Raw genomic sequence first — 14,769 nt, 5'->3', positions numbered from 1 at the left:
ATTGATTTCAAGGGGCTGTTATCAGGATTTCTAATGCTTATAATAGGACAGAATTCAACACAGCGTTACTTCAATTTAATTATTATTAAATTAATTTAGTGAGACGACATGAGACAGCAATGTGTAAAGCAAAATAATCTTAAAATTATTTGGGATTACTTTTCCAACTTTTTGATAGATCTGCACTTCTAGATTACTTCCCAACTAACAAGGGAAATAAAAGTATATGTTTTTCCTTAGTTTGTTTAGATTCCAATTGGTTGATTCCACAACTATTATACATTATGTATGAAAATTATTTATAAAAATAAGGAATACATTATTTAATTTACATCAATGGTAGAAAACAGTCATTTGGTAACATTTAAACTATTTGCATCAGAACTTTGAAAACATCTAAAATGTCAAAGTTGGATGTTTATATTTTGAAAAGAAAGAATCCAAAAATCTGGGTATGATTGAGACATCTGATATTAAAATCAGTTGTTCTTTCAGAATCAATTATTATTATTTTATAACATAAATACCACATCTTATTAAAATTGTATACAAAGCTGTACTAATAAAGCTGATTTAGTGATGGAAAGTAAAAATGTCAGTGCTATAAATACTATAACATTAAAGACTGAATGAAGTTTATGAAAACAATGATTGAAATGAAATGGCTACTATGTTATATAAAGAATGTCTATGAGTTTTACTGTTTTTGTAAATCTGGAGTTGACTTAATAAGTATGTTGCCTTAATGTGGGTTTAAGACTATCTACTTTTGCTTGTATCTAGCATTTGAAATCTTTTAACTCAAGATAGGAGAGATTAAAAACTGGACCGTTTAATATGCAACATATTGAATTCTACCTTTTAACCAAGACATCTATTCCCATTAAAAACACCATATTCATGACGGTGTATGGTCTAAATCCTAATTATTTTTTTAAAGCAAGAAATCAATTTTCCCTGTATGAGTTAGCTAGATCGAAAGTGACTTTTCCAGATCAGGCTTTGTTTTAGTAAAGTTGTTTTAACTTACATGCAAAGGGGCAGAATTTTATTTTACTGCTCCTGTTTCTTTTTCTTTTTAATTCTGTTATTAATCACATTCTAACTTTTCTCAATGGAAAACAGTATCCCTTTAATATATATATTTTTTGTCCTGGCCTTAAAAATCCAAACCATCACCTAAAGGAAAACAAAATCATATCAAAAGAGTTGTGATATTTGTTATTTCTAATGCACACCAATAACTGGTGCATTCTCATTTTTACTAATTTGTACAGGTTGCTTTCAGTAATTTGTTTCTTAAAGTTTTAAGGTTTCATTAAGTTGTCACATATTGCTTTCTGAAAAGAAATTGTATTTCTCAGTCAAGAGAATGCTCTTAAAATGGTCTCTTTTGATGTGCAACTCCTTTAAATCTCTATTAATAGGAAGAGGCTGGCTCTGACAATGGGGTACATACTAGTCTTCCTCCCTCTTTCCCCCCCCCATTTTATTTTATTACAATGCATAAGTTGAATAAAGGGCTCTTTGTTATCTTTTTAAAAATTCAAGACTAAAGGAAGCTCTCTTTTTATATCATATTTTGTTTGTTCCCATAGTGGTGAGAGTAGAGTAGAAGATTATGGAATCAATTATTAACCAATCCATTATGCTCCACTTAGAGACAAACAACCTACTCTCCAATAAACAATTTGGTTTCAGAAAAAAAATATCATGTAATCTGCAACTCTTAAACTGCAAAAACATATGGACTACACAACTCGATCAGGGCAAAACAATAGACACAATCTACAGAGACTTTTGTAAAGCCTTTGATTCAGTGGTACACAACAAACTACTTCTAAAACTAAAATCTTATGGTATCTCTGGACATCTGCATAACTGGATAGAAGCATTCCTGTCAAACAGACAACAAATGCTCAAAACTGGGAGTGTCCTATCAAATTCTGTACCTGTCAATAGTGGTGTCCCCCAAGGCAGTGTTCTAGGACCAACTCTCTTCATACTCTACATAAATGACCTCTGTGATCATATTAAGAGCAACTGCGTTCTCTTCACTGATGATGTAAAGCTATTCAACAGACAATACTGCTACCCTTCAAAAACATCTTGACTATGTATCAGAATGGTCAAACAAATGGCAACTTCAAATCTCAACAAATAAATGCTCTGTCTTACATACTGGCAAAAAACAACAACAACAGAAAATAAAATACAAGCTGAATAGTCAAGACCTTGTTGATGATCCAAGCTCTGTAAAGGACCTTGGAATACTCATCTCTAATGACCTAAGTGCTAGAGCCCTCTGTAACTACATTGCCAAAAAGGCATTAAGAGTTGTTAACCTAATTCTACGTAGCTTTTTCTCTGGTAATATCACACTACTAACTAGAGCATACAAAACATTTGCTAGACCAATACTCGAATACAACTCATCAGTCTGGAAACCACATTACGTATCTGATATTAATACAGTTGAGAAAGTCCAGAAATATTTCACAAGAAGAGTTCTCCACTCCTCTACTCCTTGTAGAATACCTTACGCCACCAGACTTGAAATTCTAGACCTAGAAAACCTTGAATTACAGCATCTTCGGTCTGATCTAAGTACGGTATATAAAATCATACATTACAAAGACTTACCTGTCAATGAATACTTCAGCTTCAATCATAACAACACAAGAGCACACAATAGATACAAACTCAAGGTTAACAGCACAAAACTTGATTGCAGGAAATACGACTTTTGCAACAGAGTGATCAATGTTTGGAATAATCTACCTGACTCTGTGGTTTCTTCCCCAAATCCCAAAAACTTTAACCTTAGACTGTCTACTATTGACCTCACCCCTTTCCTAAGAGGTCTGTAGGGGGCATGTGCACCAATGTACCATCCGTCCCTGTCCTATTGTTTCTTTTATTTTTCTTATATGTATCCATTTCATGTATTCATAATGACGTATATACTTATACCTATTATCTTGTAAGTGATTGACAAATCAAAATAAATAAAAAATAAAAAACAAAAACAAAAAGATATCCTCCCAATTCTTAATGGAAATTTAAATGTTTGGAAAGCTAACAAAGAAAGATTCTTCAGAAAGGTGAACTCTTATGATTTCTTTTTGTAGTTAATAGTTATGAAGCTATCATATTTTTACAGTCTTATGTAGTCACGAAAACGTAATTTTTTTGCTTTCTTTTAAAATCGAATTACATTGTGACATTCAATAAAATATATTTTGTGCAGCTAAGAAAAAAGATGTCCCATCTCACATCTTTGACAAATAAAATCCTCCTTCTGATATAGTTTATAGCTTACACATTTCTGTCAGTCATTCTTTTATATGTTTTGTTTTGGGGAAAGCTTTATTATTTATTAATAGCCTTCCATGTTTTAAAAGCTTTTTTTTTTGAGCAGAGAAAGAAATCATTTGCCTTTTAATAGGGTGTCAGATTTGTTTTTCAAATCTACTAAAAGGTTATTGTTATTACATATGGACAAGTGGTTTTTTTTTCAGAATCAATGTAAATTCTCTTACTGGAATAACTTACTGCAGTCCCCTGGTAGCAATATAGAAAATTTAATTTTGCCATTTTACAAAGTGGAGGGGTGGGACTTTTTCTGTATGTAAACTACTTTTGTATGGAAAAGAGAAGAGGAAAAGAAAGGAAAGGAAAGAAAACTGATTTCATATATAAGCAGACTTGGTAACTGAGCAGAACACTTTTGTATATGAATTGTATGTACATGGCCTACTGGCTATCGAGGAGGATTCAAGGCACAGAAAAATGACAGAATCAGTCAGCTGTAGCATAAAATATTTTGGCAATTAAGCGCTAACTAGGCTCTGAGACCAGATTAAATGCTAATAGCAAAAGGACAACAGTTTATGAAACATTAGATATATGTACACCAATATCTAAGACATACAGGGGTGTTGTTGTTTTTTGATATTCAAGGAAACTATAATGGAAAAGATTGGGGGAAATAAATCTGTGATCACAGTTAATGTGTTAACATTAAGGTTCTCCCAGAGCACAATTTCAAAAATCAAATTTAACTCTCCCCCAATATTTGCTGTATAAGTTTCATTAGAGCCTGCCTTAGTCACAAGGCTGTTGCAATTTCCACCATGTTATACAGCTGCATATTTCTGACAATTATTTTTCTAAATGTAATAAATTTGACTTTAATCCATATGTAGATGGACCCCACTATACCAATTTAGCCCAGATCAGTAAGTGAAAAGTCTTTTGTTATCAAAAGTGCCTTAGAAGAACTGGTTAAACCACTGGTTAATTGTAGATTATATCCTGAAGATCAATATGAATTCAATATGATTTGACCAAATAATATAAGTTCAGCTCAATACTCAGCGAATGGCAGGAGTCATACCTCTGCCAATTTTGCAATAATGTATTCACAAATTGTAGAAATACCAATTGTCTGTGGTAATTTACTGATTTCTGCAGAACAGTTAATGCCAAATATAATACTGAATGCTGAGAAGAGTCTGCAGAATTTGATGATTTTGTCAAAATGATAAAAGTTTTTTCCAACATGTCAAAAATCTCTGTCTCTTTATAGGTGTGTGCCACATCATAATGTACGCATAGAAGAACCAGAGCCTGTGTTACATAAATGCAATGTTGTTTCTGTTGCTTCCTTTTGTTCCTTGGTGATGCTCCTGTGTATGCACTCTTAAACAGACCTTTATCTTCAACAGTCCAACTTTCTTAGATATCCAATACAAAAAACAAAAAAACCAATATAAGGATAATAGAATGAGTTAATCCAGAGTTTTCACTTGAGAGACATACTGTACATAGCCAGTGTGGAATGAAAGCCTTTTGGGGGAACAACATGATCAATCTCTTCCTTTATTTGTTCTCCTTTAAAGCATCCTGAAAAGCACTGGATCAAACTTGGTTTCCAATCATAAAAGGAATATCACCTGAGTATGGGTGTGTAGCTGTATTTTGGAGGAATATTTTCATAGTGAAGAAGAATATAGAGGAAAGAATTTGCAGCTGAGGACAGGGAGCAGGTGGCAATAATGGAGGAATAGTTTTGGACTTCAGAAAACCAAAAGCAGACAAACTGAAGAGGAGGACAGGATCTTACCAGTTTGGAAGAAGCACTGAGAATACAGAGCAAGCCAGATGGTAAATCACCTTCTTTCTTCCTCTGTCCCCAAGCTGAGAAATTGTTAAGCCAAGGCTTCAGTAGCAGTACAGAACAGCAGCTGACAGCAACAGGAGTCAACTAACCTGGTACTACATGATGGTTGCATGAAGCATTTATAGGCATATTTAGGAATTAAGTAAATGCATAGGCATAGATAGATCTCTAGCATACATATAGTATTGTGCAAAAGTCTGATGCCACCATTAACTTTGTTGTTCCAAAAGTGCTTTTTCAGGAGGCAACTGGACTTTCTTGTTTTTTCTTTGAAGACATTTTGCTTCTCATCCAAGAAGCTTCTTCAGCTCTGACTGGATAGTGGGGAATGGAAGGATTTATATTCCTTGCAGACCGCTGGTCATTTGCATCATTTTTTGAGAGTTGTTGAAGCACTTGGAGGTTTATCTGTGTCCTCAGGGTCACCTGAGTAGTACTAATGGTTCTTGTTGTCTGCAATTTTTTCTTTTTTTCTGGAAATCCATTCATACATCCACACCATTTGAAGGGTATATATCCCAAATTGCATAGCTAAAAGTCTGTAGAGATTGTCAGTCACCCCAGTCATGGTTGTCCCAAAAGTGCTTTTTCAGGAGGCAACTGCACTTTTTTGTTTTTTGTTTTAAGATGTTTTGCTTCTCATCCAGGAAGCTTCTTCAGCTTTGACTGGATGGTGGGGAATGGAAGGATTTATATTCCTCGCAGACAACTGGTCATTTACAGACTACCGGAACTATTAGCACTGAAAGATTAGGACACAGATAAACCTCCAAGTGCTTCAACAACACTCAAAAAAGTATGCAAATGTCTAGCTGGGCTTTCTATTCTTTACTGCAACACTTTACCACAATACCACATTTGTTTTCACAAAGAAAAATAAGCCTTAAAATTGGGACTTGTGCTGTTAGAAAATCATTAAGGTAGGATACGTAGGTTTTCTAGATTGAGGAAAATAGTTGGCTTTGAGTGACAATAAGTGTTTGGGGTAAGGATAAAAATAAAATGTGATTTAATTTAAATTTAATTTGTGTTAAATTAATCAAATACCAAGGTTCTTCTCTTAAAATATACATTAACTGTCATCCCTACTATAGTAAAAGTTTTCCCACTCTAGTAATGAAGAATATTTTGTATATTAAGAAAAGATGTAAATAATAACATAACTCATATAGCAGCATAGCATTGATAGCAGAGTCTTGAAGTGCAGGAAAAAGTTGCTGGAACAACTCACTTGCCATCGTCCTCTCATAGATTTTGTGGTAGATATATATACTATGAGTCCCTATCTCACTTTTATAAAAATAGGACTCCCTAGAGGGGATGTAATATTATCAAATACACTGATCATAATGTGGCATGCACATATTACTTTATTGCTAGATAGCCTCTATGGTGTCCCCCTTATTTTATTCCCATAAGGTATGAAGTAGGTTGGCCTATGAGAGAGTGACTATCACCAAATCGCCAAACTTCCTCCAAGTGAAGTGAGTATTTGAAATGGGGTTTCTCTACCCCAAATTGTCCAAAAAATACACACATTTAATATATATGTGTGTGTGTGTGTGTGTGTGTGTGTGTTGTATATTCAATACTCATACAAATACTATCCATAGCACTCCTCCAGAACTTTGCCTGTTTATCCATTATAATAACTGCAATACTATGACTATTAATTATAATAAATACAACAACAATATAGAGGAAGCCTTCACTTTGGACTAGGGCAGTGAAGGAGGAGGAGGAGGGAACAGGATCTTGGATAGCAAAGACTGACTTACAAGTTAGAGAAAATAGGAGAGGCTGGATCCCAAGCTCGGATTAGATCTGGTGATGAGCTGAATAATGAAGATGTGGGTAGGCAACAAAGGACTGAGATGCACTTAATGGCTGTGTATCAGCAGAATGTGAAGGGGAGGAATATAGAGAAATGAGAACAAGAGACTCAGTAGGATGCAATTCAGGATTGGAAAGAGGAAGAAATTTAGGGAATTTGGTTGTGATGTGCCTTAGAGGCTGTTCCAACTTTCTTAAAAACAAGCAAATGGTTGGAGCCATTTTAGGTTGTTAGATTCCAGGCAATCAGAGCTGAAAAACTGGCTTTGTTAAGAAACAGCGGGCCTATGGCACCCTTTTTGGTATGTAACTAATTACTTCTAATATCAGGTTTAATTATCTTAATTTTGTGATTAACGTTATCACCCATGCTTTAATTAGCATCTTGAGGAAATTATTAGTTCCAATTTAAAATGAATAAAGCTGGGCTGTATGGGATATGTAGACGATCACATTGCAGGCACTCAGACAGCAAAGTGCAAATTAGGCATGCTCAATCATAATGAATTAAGGGAACGTTCTAGAAAAAGAAGCAGCAGAATCTCTGAGTGATATTTTATCTTCCCATAAATTAAAGAAATCATGAAGCATGGGGGAGGGAGAAAGACATTGAGAGAGTGCCTCAGGCAGTTTTCCTATATTCAAGCTGCTTTCATGTAGAGGCTGGCACAAATGATGATTTTGATGGCATCCAGAGCACTACATTTACTCATCAAGTGTGGGTCGATCAGACACAGACACCCCAAATAGCATTTTTATTGCTGGCTTCTTGCTATTCTCTGAGAGTGAAACTGCAGCATCTTCCTAATGGAGAAATACGTTGCTCCAGCCAATGAGAATTTTTGTTCAGCCAATTACAAATTAAAGTTGTGCAAATATCATGCACTTTTCTTGAAAAATGCTATACGTTATTTGCTTTGACTATTTCTATTCATTTTTAAAAATCTCAAGATCTCAGTTGCTATATAACAGAATTAACATACAAATGCAGTATAGGATGAAGGAGGTTTCCAGAAGACATTCTCTCTGTCTCTGTCTTTCTCTGTCTCTGTCTCTCTGTCTCTGTCTCTGTCTGTCTGTCTGTCTCTCTCTCAAACACACACACACACACACAGAGGTTTAAAGGCAACAAAGAAGAAACAGCAATGGAATTTAACTTGAATTAATTAATGCACAAGATAGATACTTTAACAAGATTGATTAGGTATTACTTTGTATATCCTTGAATTAATTGAATAGACTGTAAATTATAAGGTGTGAACTGTCAGCACTTATTCACAAAGCTAATATATCCCTTCACAACTGTCACATCGGTAGGTGATTACGTAACACGTAAAACTAGCCAATGAGTTCTGTTATGTCCTGAGGACTCAAGGAGTTCTCCCTCAGGTCCACTCACTTTGTGTGGGCGTTATTCCCCCATTCCCATTGGTTGGTTCTCCCCAGCAGCCAGCTATAAAAGCAGGCTGCGGGGTCCAACTGGTTGCTGATTGCTGCGAGCCAGTTCCAGGCTTGGCAAGCACGGTCAGCCCTTTATTTGTAAAATAAAGTACTGTTGCACTCATGCTCTGGTTCAGCCTCTCATTGCTCAAACTTAACACTGGCGACGAGGATGGGATGGCTACCAGATGCACCTTGCAACCGCTGAGTCACTAGCCACCGATCCGCAGCCCAGAGAGAGCGGTCAGCTAACTAAACGAGTGATCAAAAGAGCAAACGCAGATCCGCAGCCAGAGAAAGCGGTCTGAGTCAAAAAGTTAGAAGCGTCCATAGCCGCTTGTTAGCCCTTCGGGGAAAGTGAAGCGCTGCGAGCCGCAGCCGCTCTGCATTTGGCGCGAAATTCAAGCGGGTGTCATTTGAATTTCGAACCAGTAGGAATCACAGCACAGCGCTGTAGAGAGTCACTAACGCCCACTTTTTGGCGCGAATCTAGACACCTCCAACGGCTAGCAGCCAACGTGGTAACCCAGAGAGAGAAAGAGAGGTTAGCAAAAACCTCTCCAGAGCTGATATCACTAGTAACTCACGGCGCTCGTAGTCCCAGAGAGATTTTTTCCGCAGGTAGCCCAGCCGTTCCAGCACCATGAGTTCCAACCCAGTATTCCCAGCGTTTAAACCAGACGAATAGAAGTGGGAATCGTATAAGAACCGTTTCAATCATTACATCGATGCGGTCGGCCTGGCGGATGCGGGAGAGCATCGGAAAAATCCTATTTCCTAATCTACTGCGGAGCCACCGTTTACGATACCGCCGCAGCACTCGTAGCGCCGAGAGAATTGAAAACGTTCCGTGGTCCGAGTTGCTTGAGATCCTCACTAACCACTACGCTCCCAGGCCTTCACAAATCGCCAGGAGGTTCACGTTCCCTGTATGAGGAAGCAATCAAGTAAGGAGACCATCAATCAATATATGGCCGCCCTCAGAACAGCAGCCCTGCACTGCGGGTTTGGAACATACCTAGAGGACATGCTCCTCGATCAATTAGTTTGTGGGGTCAAGGATCTCAACCTACAGAGGCGACTGCTAGCCAAAAAAGACCTCAACCTTGCGCAAGCGGTAGAGGAGGCCCTAGCAGCCGAGCTAGCAATGAACTCAGCCACCAAAATTCAGGGCCCAAGTGCCAAGCTAGCATCGTTCCCAGTCCATTCCGAAGAGATGGAAGCGGAGGAAGCCCACAATGATGAGAACGATGTCCATCGCCTCACCAATGACAGACGGTCGCAGGTAGGGGCCAAACAAGAATACACCGGTCCACCCAAGCACATCACCCTGTGCCTAGCCTGTGGGGGATCACATCAAAGGGCCACCTGCAAGTTTAAAGGAGCCGTTTGCAACAACTGCCATAAGAGGGGGCACATTGCGAGAGTCTGCCAAGCCCCCCAAAGCGCTGCACACAGACCCCCGTCCTCGCACTCGGGACCACAGAGGCAAGTATTAAACTGTCGCACACACCGCCTTGCCAGGCGTACTTGCCACACTGTTAGTAAAATTTCTCTCTCCGTTTTTCTAGAAGGTAAACCGTGCCACATGGAGGTGGACACAGGGTCAGCGCTCTCAATAATCTCGTGGAACACCCTCAAGAGACTCCACCCCAGCCTACCTACTACCCGGCTTCAGAGATGCCAGTTCGGTCTGAAGGACTACCAGGGGAAGGCCATTCCCGTGATCGGCAGAGGCAAGTTCTTTGTCAGTTTTAGAGCTTTTAAAGGCCACCTACCTCTAGTGGTAGTTAACGGCAATCTACCCACCTTATTGGGGCTCGATTGGTTTCCCCACCTCGGCCTAGGGTTAACAGGAGTCCATGCTGTCTCAACCTCAGACACTGACTCCTTATTCGCTGACTACGCAGATGTGTTCAGCGAGGAGCTGGGGTGTTATAATGGAACCCCCATCTCGTTCACCGTTGACCCCCAGGCAGTCCCAATCAGATTAAAACCACGTAGAGTTCCATTTGCTATTCGACCAAAACTAGACGCTGAATTGGATAAACTACTAAAACAAGGGGTCATTGAGCCAACAGATTTCGCCAAGTGGGAGACGCCCATTGTCACACCTCTCAAAAAAGATGGTAGCCTGAGAATTTGCTCGGACTACAAGACAACAATCAATAAATATTTACAAGTTAGCGCCTACCCCGTGCCCGTCATTCAGCACTTATTGCACACATTCGAACCGGGCAGTATTTTTGCTAAATTGGACATGTCTCAAGCATATCAACAGTTCCCTGTTGATAACCAAACAGCGGAACTTCAGACCATCGTCACTCACAGGGGTGCCTTCCGATGCAAGTGTCTCCAATTTGGCGTAAGTGTTGCCCCGGGTATTTTTCAATCCCTCATGGAGCGGATTTTACAGGGCCTCCCTGGTGTAGTACCCTACTTCGACGACATCTTGGTCTCGGCCAGGGACAGACCCCAACTCTTCCAGAGAGTGCGAGCAGTGTTAGAGAGGTTCAGACAGCATGGCCTCAAGTTAAAAAAAGAAAAATGCGCCATTGCCACTAGACAGGTGGACTTTCTGGGTTATAAAATTGACGCCTCTGGCATTCACCCCCTGGAGTCCAAGGTCAGGCGATCCACGAAGCTCCCACACCGACCTCCAAAACGGAGCTACAAGCTTTCTTGGGGCTCCTAAACTTTTATGCATCCTTTTTGCCCCATAAAGCCTCAGTAGCCGAACCCCTACACAGATTACTAGACAAAAAGTCACCGTGGCACTGGGGGCACAAAGAAGACCAGGCGTTTAACGCCGTCAAATCACTACTTATGTCAGAGGCAGTGCTCATCCAATTCGACCCCAACCTTCCTTTAATACTGGCAGCAGACGCATCCCCTTTTGGAATTGGGGCGGTCCTTAGTCACCGACTCGCCAATGGCGCCGAGGCCCCCATCGCCTTTTTCTCCAGGACGCTCTCGGCCACGGAGCGAAATTACAGCCAAATAGACAAGGAAGCCCTAGCAGCTGTTGCAGCCGTGAAAAAGTTTCACGAATTCCTTTTTGGCCACTTCTTCGAACTGGTCACCGACCATAAGCCCCTCCTGGGCCTACTGGCGGCGACAAACAGACACCTCAAGTCCTCTCCCTCGGATGACAAGGTGGACACTTTTCCTAGCGGCCTACTCATACAAACTTATCCACCGCCCGGGCAAAACTCTATCCCACGCTGACGCGCTCAGTCGCTGCCCCTTACCCGCTCCGGCTGAAGACCCAGCTCCTGTCAATGCCATTTTTGAAATCACCCAGTTGGACCTGCCCATCACCGCCCTTGACATCGCCACCAAAACCAAGGCAGACCAAACGCTCGCCCAGGTGCTCGACTGGGTGAGGAGGGTGGCCGGGAGGCAATGTTGATAACAAATTCGCACCCTTTAAGACTCGCATGCAGGAGCTGTCCAGTTTGCAGGGTTGTCTACTGTGGGGCACTCGAGTGGTCATTCCGACCTCGCTGCGTGCCCGAGTCCTGGAGGCGTTGCACGAGGGACACCCGGCATTGTGAGAATGAAGGCGTTGGCACGCAGCTATGTGTGGTGGCCGGGTCTAGACGAGGACATTGTCAATTGGGTAAGTTCCTGCAGCATTTGCCAGGAATCCCGTCCTGCTCCCCCCATCGCCACCCCTACCAGATGGGAGAGCGCCAGCGCCCCTTGGTCTAGAATCCATATCGATCTGGCCGGCCCCGTGCATGGAAAGATGTTCCTAGTGGTCGTGGACGCTTATTCCAAATGGATAGACGTGGCGCAGCTATCCACGACCACCACACTAGCAATCACCAACGTGTTAACGTGCCTGTTCGTTACACATGGACTACCCGACACCTTGGTCTCCGATAATGGCCCACAGTTCGCATCAGTAGAATTCAGCCGTTTTGCAGCCAACCTAGGCATTCGCCACATTTTCACAGCCCCATTTCACCCTGCGAGTAATGGGTTGGCTGAAAGGGCCGTCAGGACGACCAAAGAGGCCCTCGCTAGGTTTGGCAGAGATGACTGGCACCACAAACTCTCACGGTTCCTGATGAGCCAGCACTCAACCCCCTGTGCAGTCACCAATAAGTCCCCAGCGGAACTTCTGATGGGCCGGCGCCTGAGGACTGTATTAGATAGACTGCACCCACAATACTGCCCTGACTCTCCCCTCGCTTCCATTTCGGGGGTTAGACATTTTATGTTACAGGAGCCGATATTCGCAAGGAATTTCGCTGGGGACCCACTTTGGATTCCGGGCGAGGTCATCGCCGTCACCGGGCCGAGATCGTATAGAGTCAGGCTGGAGGATGGTCGCGTCTGGAGGAGACACATAGACCAACTCAGAAGGCGCCTCAGCAACCTCGCAAACAAGAATCCAGAGTCTCCAGTCGAAGGGGAACCGTCTCATCCGCCACCCATCCACACCGCACCCAGTGACCAGTCTGCGCCAGCGGTCGTTCCGGTCAGCCCAAACTCGGACAACAGCACCCAGAGAGTTGACCAACCGGATCCAACCCACGAGAGCTTGACCCCAGAAACCAACCCGGTGGTTTCCGAGGATGCCCAGTCCAGAGAGAGTGTTGGCGACACTATGCCAGCTCAACCGTCACAGACTGATACCGAACAGTCAGACAATGTTCCCGAGTTGCGCCGCTCCGGGCGCCAACACAAACCCCCCATCTACCTCAAGGACTATGCATGTTCGCATCTGGGGGGAAGGGGTGTTATGTCCTGAGGACTCAAGGAGTTCTCACTCAGGTCCACTCACTTTGTGTGGGCGTTATTCCCCCATTCCCATTGGTTGGTTCTCCCCAGCAGCCAGCTATAAAAGCAGGCTGCGGGGTCCAACTGGTTGCTGATTGCTGCGAGCCAGTTCCAGGCTTGGCAAGCACGGTCAGCCCTTTATTTGTAAAATAAAGTACTGTTGCACTCATGCTCTGGTTCAGCCTCTCATTGCTCAAACTTAACAAGTTCACATTTGTGAAGCTTAAAACAATCCTGCTTTGCTAGAGCATACCACTGCATGGTGAAATCAGTAATTTTTTCCAGCTATCTTGAAAAAGTGCCAGAAGATAAATTTAAGAAGATTCGTAATGTGCTTAAGTAGAGGAAGACCCCTTATTTTGCAGACGTTTCCTTATCTAGAGGGTTTTTTTGTGTGCCTGTGTAAGGTTAGAGAGACTGGAAAAATCCAGACAATCACTAGATGGCAGCAAAGGATTTTCCCTACAGCTTTTCTTTTTTACCATAGTGGTCCTCTGGATATTTGTCTCTGAGATGGGATTGACCTAAACTTGGGAGAAAGATCGGGCCAGCCTGGCTTTGGCCTGGTCTGCCCAATGTGAAGAGGAAAAGTGCCAGCAGTTTGGGGAAAAGTGTGAAGTAGGCCACATGCGCCCAGTCAGCCACGCACCCCACTGCTCCCGAGGTCAATTACAACCCTGATGTGCCCTCAATGAAATTGAGTTTGACATTCCTGATCTACAATAATCATCAGTATTATCAACGCTTGCTTTGTAATTCCTTTTTGATAAGATCACTAACTAAATATCTGACAGTATGAAGTGCTGGGATAAAGGAAAATGGTTATGTATGTGCCAAGGTTCCCCTACCCTCCTTTTTAAGGGAAGACAGATAATTTATCACAGGATCAAAAGCACATATGTAAAAAGGGAAAAATGCTACAATGCATTTTTGGAGAGTGCCACATAACTGTCTTGATTATAGAATATAAAAAGAAAAGCAGAGAAATAGGAGTTATTGAAGACGCTGCAGGACATTGTGCTGGAAAGGGTGTTATCTGTAAATGTGTAATGGAGCTTTCTAAATCCAGAGATTCCAGGCTGTGAGACAGAGGAAGACTGAGGGAAATTTCCTAGACAGGCCTATGAAATTGTGGAAGACCAGGACAACTTTGTGAATTAAAGGCTTTGTTTGGCAGAAAAAATGTTTGGGAAAAAACATCAGTAATTGAGATAATGAGGGAAATAAGAACCCATAGTCAAACATTCAAGCATAATACACTAGATAAAACAATTAACATTTGGCAGCCTTGTATATATTCATAATTAGGGATCTAAGGCAGCCATCTCATTTCAGATCAAACTTCTTCAGTGTAATGACTAGAATAAAATTGCTAAGATTTTTTGCTCAGAAACCATGCTATCAAAAGGTACATAAATTGAGAATAACACAGTGTACATATATTATTACTTTTAATGGACACTAATGCTAAGAAAACTCTGATCATGATCCTACTGTCATTTATATAGATATGAAAAAAT

Source organism: Pseudonaja textilis, chromosome 8, assembly GCF_049901715.1.
Source record: "Pseudonaja textilis isolate UNSWEBS1 chromosome 8, rPseTex1.2, whole genome shotgun sequence".
Classification (NCBI taxonomy): Eukaryota; Metazoa; Chordata; class Lepidosauria; order Squamata; family Elapidae; genus Pseudonaja; species Pseudonaja textilis.
The sequence above is the reverse complement of the archived record's forward strand: the minus strand, read 5'-3'. Positions refer to the sequence as shown.